This window comes from Urocampus carinirostris, chromosome 2 (assembly GCF_059441175.1).
Source record: "Urocampus carinirostris isolate Australia breed hairy pipefish chromosome 2, RoL_Ucar_1.0, whole genome shotgun sequence".
NCBI classification, from domain to species: domain Eukaryota; kingdom Metazoa; phylum Chordata; class Actinopteri; order Syngnathiformes; family Syngnathidae; genus Urocampus; species Urocampus carinirostris.
Window position 1 is genome coordinate 66,116,517 of NC_142350.1, and position 8,644 is coordinate 66,125,160.

The 8,644-nt window shown below is 40.7% G+C and overlaps 3 non-coding genes across 3 annotated transcripts; all 3 read right to left on the reverse strand.

The window, feature by feature from the left end:
- Window positions 1–1,959: 1,959 nt before the first annotated feature.
- Window positions 1,960–2,032, reverse strand: trnat-agu (transfer RNA threonine (anticodon AGU)). The gene has a single exon. It is a non-coding gene; the product is annotated as a tRNA-Thr (tRNA).
- A 727-nt stretch (window positions 2,033–2,759) lies between these two features.
- trnat-cgu (transfer RNA threonine (anticodon CGU)) lies at window positions 2,760–2,832 on the reverse strand. Its single transcript has one exon. It is a non-coding gene; the product is annotated as a tRNA-Thr (tRNA).
- Window positions 2,833–3,145: 313 nt separating this feature from the next.
- trnat-cgu (transfer RNA threonine (anticodon CGU)) lies at window positions 3,146–3,218 on the reverse strand. The gene has a single exon. It is a non-coding gene; the product is annotated as a tRNA-Thr (tRNA).
- Window positions 3,219–8,644: the final 5,426 nt, after the last annotated feature.

Sequence of the window (8,644 nt, forward strand, 5' to 3'; positions counted from 1 at the left end):
ACCTCATTCAACTAGTTTCCCAGTGCAAGATAGTCGTTCAAAACCAGGGATGGGTAGGGTTACTTTAACTGGATTACTTTCAATGACTTTTGGATTACTCCAATATCAAATATGCTACTAAATATGAATAAAATGACGAATTTTTTTGCAGGCTTTGGGAGTAACGGAATACATGGAACGGCAAAAACGATGTTTGCAAGCTGTTTGGATTTATTTTCGTTTTGTTTCTGTCGCATTTTATGTTAGTTTTGCCGGAGATCAAAGAGATCAAAGCCAGGAGAGAAAGCTTACCACGTGTTGTGAGTCATCATTTGCTTCATATTTAGTTTCTTTTTTCTCCGGCTGTCCCCAGGTTAATTGGGTTTAAGACCCCTGTAGTTTAGGACGTTGATCAGAGTATGGTGCTCTTGGCTAAACCAACTACAGCAGGGGTTTCGAAACTCAATTAAGGGCCTGATTTGAAGTCGTGGTCCCAGATTTATGAGACCAGTGCTCTAAACACTGAGCTACAAGGCCAGGCATTTATCATATAAAGATTCTAGAGCAGGGGTGGCAAGAATGCTGCTCTTTGCTTCATCATATTTTCTATATACTGTGGCCAGTGTTCCCTTTAAGCTGCGCGCGTGCGCAATTGCGCACTGCTCGCACATTCTCAGCGCACAAGAAAATCTAGCCAGCGCACAAAAATAGGGCTCAAAATTACTAATTAAGAAGCGACTTAAGTCAAAGTTACAGTGCATGAAGGTAAAAATACACGGGTTCCCCTGGCGTTGGGTCCTAAATGCGGTATTTTGAAGTCGAGTGGAAGTAGAACGAAGTTGAGTAAAGTTAGTAGAGTTTGTCGAGAACTGGCTTCTTCAGCTCGGCTAACTAAAAAGGGCTTAAACGGCTCTTCGGGTTGTTTTTGCTTCTTTAATGCCAACACGGCCAAATATTATGTAAAATTATGCACAAAATGACTTAAAGGAAGGGAGGGAGGAATAGAACAAAAAAGAAAGAAATACCAAAATGAAATAGTAGTGAAAAGCTCAGAAAAAAAGAAACAAAAGGAAGAGAAAAAAAGAAGGAAAAATTTAGAAAAAAAGCCAGAAAAAAAGAAAAGAAAGAAACGTAGGAAAAAAAGTAAATCGAGAACAAAAAGAAAAAAGTAACAGCTCGGAAAAAATACACACAATGAGATTCATTTGACGGAATTAAAAAAAAAAGTAGAAAAAAAACACGGAAAAAAGAAGAAAAAGTTTGTGTTGCGTTCAAATAATTTCCAATGATATCAAGTGAATCTTGTTGCCAACATTGTACTTCCACTAAGAAATGTGATTAAATACAGTTGTGTATCGTGCAACCGACTAAATAAGCCCCCAACAATGTTAATATTATGCGACAAAAGATACCACGAAAAAAAAGAAATGGAAATCTTGTGAAAGAATTGTAAAAACAAATGACGTTTGTAGGCCCTGCAACCTTTGCATTAATACATGAGTCAATTCATTCAAAAGAGAAAAATAATTTTACATTGCCGGAAACTCAGCAAAATGTCATGTGATGTCAAGTTTTGGATATGTTTGATAATCAATTATCTTGCCACACTTGGGATTATGGTTGCTCACTGTTGTTTCAAGCGTTGCTCACCAACTTAGTGTGAACGCTCAGACCCGTAAGGAAAATTACAGGGAACATTGACTGTGGCTCTTTGCCGTGTTTCATGTTTAGGTTTTTTTTGTGTGTGTATTGAGGGTGGACACTTTCCTTGAAATCAACGCAAGAACAATACTTGTATTGTAAGGAGAGGAGTTCGTTATGGGAAATAATATGTTTTTAATTGTGTGTGTTTGTCTGTCTTTCATGGCAGGTCAGTGCGTGGTGTGGCTCTTTGACTCTCACAGTTAAAGAATTCGGCAAATGCAACTTAAGCGTGAATTCCTGTGACTTCTATGCATTTGGGTTTAAAATAAATTGGAAAGGCCCTGATGAGAATTGAACTCATGACCCCTAGTTTACTAGACCAGTGCTCTAACCACTGAGCTACAAGGCCAGGCATTAATAGTCTAAAGCTTTTGGAACATCCATATTTACCTCATTTCACTAGATTTCGATAGCAAAATTGTCATTCAAAACAGAGTAGTTTAGGAATTTGATCAGTACGGCCAAACCAACTACAGCAGGGGTCTTAAACCCAATTAACCTGGGGACAGCCGGAGTTAGGGACTGGGTGGGCGCATACATAAGACCAGGGTTGGGTAGGGTTACTTTAACTTGATTACTTTCAATTACTTTTGGATTACTCCAATACCAAATATGCTAATCAAAGACAAAAGAAACTAAATATCAATAAAATGACTCCATTTTGTGCAGGCTTGGGGAGTAACGGCAAAAATGATGTTGGCAAGCTGTTTGGATTTATTTTCATTTTGTTTCTGTCGCATTTTATATTAGTTTTGCCAGGGATCAAAGAGATCAAAGCCAGGAGAGAAAGCTTACCACGTGTTGTGAGTCATCATTTTATTCATATTTCGTTTATTTTGTCTCTTTTTATCATATTTGGTATGGGAGTAATCCAAAAGTAATCGAAAGTAATCAAGTTAAAGTAACCCTACCCAACCCTGCATAAGACTAGGTTCACACTGCAAAACCTAATGATTAATTCTGATTTTTGGGTAAAATCCAAAGTTTTGGTGAAATCATATAGATTTCCACGCAACTGGATCCTATGCATGATCTTCTATGACCACTACAAATTGAAGTGTTGAATAGAATTAGAAAGGCCCTGATGAGATTTGAACTCATGACCCCTGGTTTACGAGACCAGTGCTCTAACTACTGAGCTACAAGGCCAGACATTTACTCTCTGAAGCTTTTGGAACATCCATATTTACCTCATTTCACTAGATTTTGATAGCAAAATTGTCATTTAGGCCAAACCAACTACAGCAGGGGTCTTAAAGCCAATTAACCTATGGACAGCCGGAGTTAGGGACTGGGTGGGCGCATACATAAGGCTAGGTTCACACTGCAAAGATTAATGCTCAATTCTGATTTTGGGGTAAAATCTAATGTTTTTGTGAAATCATACAGATTTCCGAGCAAATGGATCCTATGCATGATCTTCTATGATTTCTACACATTCAAGTTTTAAATTGAGCAAGAAAGGCCCTGATGAGAATCGAACTCATGACCCCTGGTTTACGAGACCAGTGCTCTAACCACTGAGCTACAAGGCCTGGAACCCAAAGGACAAAGCTTTTGTCAAATGCATTGTTACCTCATTTCATTGGATTCCGATAGCAAAATTGTCATTCAAAACAGAGTAGTTTAGGACTTTGATCAGAACGGCAAACCGACTACAGCAGGGGTCTCAGACCCAATTAACCAGGGTTGGGTAGGGTTACTTTAACTGGATTACTTTCAATTACTTTTGGATTACTCCAATACCAAATATGCTAATAAAAGACAAAATAAACTAAATATGAATACAATTATGACTCACAACACGTGGTAAGCTTTCTCTCCTGGCTTTGATCTCCGGCAAAACGATCATCAAATGCGACAGAAACAAAATGAAAATAAATCCAAACAGCTTGCCAACATCATTTTTGCCGTTCCGTGTATTCCGTTACTCCCCAAGCCTGCACAAAATTTAGTCATTTTATTCATATTTAGGTTTTTTTTTGTCTTTTATTAGCATTTTTGGTATTGGAGTAATCCAAAAGTAATTGAAAGTAATCCAGTTAAAGTAACCTTACCCAACCCTGCAATTAACCTAGGGACAGCCAGAGTTAGGGTCTTTTCCACAAAAAGGTTTGCCTAGAAAAATTACTTCCCTACACTAAATAAGATCTAAATATTTTTAAAAATGTATATGAAAATCCATCAATCAGTCTTTATTATCAGACTGTGACTCCTAGGGTGGTAAAATCTTACTCTTTAAAAAAGAAAAAAGAAAGGAATATTGATTTAAATAATGAGCAAAAATAAAGCACCCCCAGAAAACTGGCTGGTTACGCCCATGATCTGGTTGCAGTTAGCTTAAGATGTAATTTTAAAGTTCTGTTGGTAGTATACAAAATCATGCATGGACTTGCTCCCTCATATCTTTCTGATTTAATTTCCCCCTATGTTCCGGTCCGGAGCCTTCGCTCTGAAAATGCTGGTCTACTAGTGATCCCAAGAGCCAAGAAGAAATCCGCAGGTTCTAGAGCGTTCTCCATCCGGGCCCCGGTGCTGTGGAATGCTCTGCCCACGGAGATTCCACCAACACCGCAGGCCTGAGAAGCATAGTTTATGCGAAGGGGAGCGGCTGCAACAGAGGGCACCCGCGCTCTATCGTATATGTGTTAAATACAGAATTTGAACCAGCTACAGAGACTGCTGTTGCTCGTTTCCTGATTAATTCCCTTCCTATTCATACCCAGTACGCCAGTCCGTCAGCGAACCTCTGCATACGCAAGGCAATCACTTTGACTCTGGCTCCCGTCTGTCCCGTTTTCACCCGTACACCAATCGTTTGTTCCTGATTCCCCGTTTTTAACCACCGAACACGCTCTGTTCTCCCGCTCCGGCTAAACGACCCGTTTTTGACCACCAACCACGTCTTGATCCCCCGCGCCGGCTAACGACACGTTTTGCCCGTTTGACTCCGCTACCATCTCCCGTTCCAGGAGATCCACTTCCGCATTCCGATCACGCTCCGATCCCATAAGCGGCTTGCTTCCCCCGTCCAGCGAGCACCGGATCGCTGGCGTTTGTTTTCCTCTATTTCTCGATAAACTTGTGAGTAAACGGTACGCATCTGGGTCCTCCTCCTGTTCTGGTTCTGACAACTGCGCCTTTTAACACGATGCACCCTATGGTTGTGAAATCACGGTATTCGTTTAACACTTCATTGCATGATGCATATTCCAAATAAAACCCTTGAAAATGTACTGTATTCGTGTGTATGCTTCTGCAAAAATTATGAATGAATGAATGAATGAAAACTTTATTCGAACGTCAAAATAAAGACAGAACAAAAACAATAACTCAACAACAAAATAACGTGACATAATATGTTCGAAAAGGGGTAGTAAGAAGCAAATGCTTATATTACCTACCCCTTCATCTTCCCCACCAATACACCAATGATATAACAACAATTGTAATGACATGAGTAATAACAGTTATGATATAAAAATAACAACAATAACACAAAGTTAACTAGACGGATGATTCCCAATCTCTCGTATCACTCACACCCCATTTTCTTCATCTCTGTATTCCGCCAGTACTGTTTTTTTTTTTGTATTTAAATTTGAACAAGTGAATAGTTGGATATTGTTTGATCTTGTCATGTAAATTGTTCCAAAGTTTGACTCCACACACAGACACACACATACTTTTCCTGGTGGTTCTCACCTTTGGGATTTTGAATTCACTACAGCCCCTTACGTTATAATTTCCCTCTCTCCGAATGAATAATCTATGGATGTTTTCTGGAACTGTGTTTTTGTTGACCTTAAATAGCAGTTGTGCAGTGAATTATCATTTTTTTTAAAAAATCAAGTGAAGTGAACAAGTGAATAGTTGGACATTGTTTGAATCGCGCTAATGCATTAGCATGATGCACACTTTTACCTTGATGTCGCATGTACTTCCAGGTGGTAAAAGCTCAAGCGATTGCTAATCGTGCTGCTAATCAACAAACTAATCAATAACTAAGCCCAGACAAAAAAATACACTTGGCTATGTCAACACATTTTTGTTATGGTATTAAGTTGCAGCCAATCACTGCCTCCGAGAAGTACCCTGGTGCCTATTGTTTATGAATATTCTGAAAAGCTATACAAGATTCACTTCAAACCTGCTTACTTGACAGACTTATACCATGTTTCGATTACCGTATTTTCCGGATTATAAGGAGCTCCTAAAAATCTTTATTTTGCCAGATATTTGAAATGGCACCTTATATACCACTGAATACAATGGATAAGATTGAAAATGCATACAATATTTATTGGTGTGCGTTACTTCACAAGGTTTTACGGTAGTGACCATCACCATAACTGACTATAATTGCAAATCATTGTATGCAAAAGGATTTGAACCCGGGTCATGGCGGTGAGAGCCCTTACCGTACACTTTACCACGAGACAACCAGTGGTACAGCTGACAAACGAGTAGGCATTACACTTTCTCATGATCACAATATTTTCATTCATGTAGCCAGTGACGAATGGTAGAGAATGAAGAAAACAAAATGTCTTTTCGACGAAATACTGTAGAAGTTCTTGTCATGTAAATTGTTCCAAAGTTTGACTCCACACACAGACACACACATATTGATATAGAGGAGGGGATTCCCAGCCCCCTCACTCATACTTTTCCTGGTGGTTCTCACTGATGGGATTATGAATTCACTACAGCCTCTTACGTTGTAATTTCCTTCTCTCCGAATGAATCATTTCTGGATGTTTTCTGGAACTGTGTTTTTGTTGACCTTAAATAGCAGTTGTGCAGTGAATTATCATTTAAAAAAAATCGAATACAAACAATTTGTGCGCATGCTGCTGCAGAACATGGCGACGATAACAACCACGACATTGCAGCATCATTGCCTGACTATGGCGTGCCGATGGTGTCTGTTGCAGCTGTGCTGGGCGATGAAGAGAAGAAACTGGAGAGGGGGTAGAGGGGGTTTTGATGATGACACAGCGGCTTGCGTGGCACGCACTGCCGTTCGATTCCCCGCACGCCACCAAAGAAGGTGGCACTAATTCGCTGTGACTGTGACATGCTTTGCTTGTTGTCTGCAGGCCGCTCTCATCATCATCATCACCCCAGCTGGGTGAGTCCCTGGGGGTGGCTCGGAGAAGTGGGGGTGCGGTCGAGCTGGCGGAGCCGGACAGATGGGTGTATATGTGCTTGCGAGCAAACTCACGGTCCACTGGCTGGCCTCTGAGTCACGTTGGTGTGTGCAGTGATGTCATCTTTTTTCGGATTTGCGTGCCCGAGCAAGAAAGCAGGCGAGCGGAGGGAGGAGGAGGAGGAGGATGGAGAAGAGAGTTGGATTGTGAGAGATGCTGCATCAGCTGCACGTGGATTTGTGGACTGTTTACTTTTCAAACGACAGCCACGAGGGAAAGATTATATATGTGGCGCGGATTATCAGGCTGGTTCAGGATTCTTGAGGTGCTATCAATATGAATTCATTCATTTTCTAATACTTTTCCTCACTAAGGTAAGGAGTTTGTCCCAGATGATGTCAGGCAGAGGACACCCAGACTGGTTGCCTGCCAATCCAAAAGCCAGACACAGAGATAACAAGACTGGTTGTGCACGATTAGAGCATACCTGCATTGAGACACTGAGGTATTTCCCTTTCTGGCAGGGTCATTGGCACCTTCAACTATGCTCCACCTACAGAACCATGTCATGATTGCTGATTCAGGGCACCTGCGACTGCCCTGTGGGCGCCAACAGCCCTGAGCGCTGATTGGTTCATGGACTCTTTTTAAACCCTCGACTTCCAAAAGGAAGCTGTCAGACCGTCTGCGAACCTATGCTTCCAGCTAGGCAAGCTCTGATCATTGAAATCAAAAAAGAAAGAAATAAGAAAAAGAGGGAAAAAGAAAGAGAGAAAGAGAGAGAAAAGAGAGTGGCAGTGAGAGAGAGGGAGAGAGAGAGAGAGAAAGAGAGAGAGAGAGAGAGAGAATGTGAGAAACACAAGAGATAAAAAGACAAATCGTGAGAGAGGGAAAGAAAGAGAGAGAAAGAAAGACATCCAAAGAAAAATAGAAAGAGAGGAGAGAAAAGAGAAGAAGAGAAAGAGAGAAGGGAGAAAGAGAAAATGGTAAAGTGAGAGAGAGAGAGAGAGAAACAGAGAGAGAGAGAGAGAATGTGAGAAACACACGAGATAAAAAGACAAATAGTGAGAGAGAGGGGAAGAAAGAGAGAGAAAGAAAGAAATCCAAAGAGAAATCGAAAGAGAGGAGAGAGGAGAGAAAAGAGAAGGAGAGAAAGAGAGAAGGGAAAAAAAGAAAAAGGGTAAAGCAAGAGAGAGAGAGAGAGAGAGAGAGAATGTGAGAAACACAAGAGATAAAAAGACAAATAGTGAGAGAGGGGGAAAGAAAGAGAGAGAGAGAAAGAAAGAAAGAAATCCAGAGAGAAATCGAAAGAGAGGAGAGAAAAGAGAAGGAGAGAAAGAGAGAAGGGAGAAAGAGAAAACGGTAAAGTGAGAGAAAGAGAGAGAGAGAGAGACAGAGAGAGAGAGATAATGTGAGAAACACATGAGATAAAAAGACAAATAGTGAGAGAGGGGGGAAGAAAGAGAGAGAAAGAAAGAAATCCAAAGAGAAATCGAAAGAGAGGAGAGAGGAGAGAAAAGAGAAGAGAGAAAAAGAAAAGGGTAAAGCAAGAGAGAGAGAGAGAGAGAGAGAGAGAGAGAGAGAGAGAGAGAGAGAGAGAGAGAGAGAGAGAAAATGTGAGAAACACAAGAGATAAAAAGACAAATAGTGAGAGAGGGGGAAAGAAAGAGAGAGAAAGAAAGAAAGAAATCCAGAGAGAAATCGAAAGAGAGGAGAGAAAAGAGAAGGAGAGAAAGAGAGAAGGGAAAAAAAGAAAAAGGGTAAAGCAAGAGAGAGAGAGAGAGAGAGAGAGAATGTGAGAAACACAA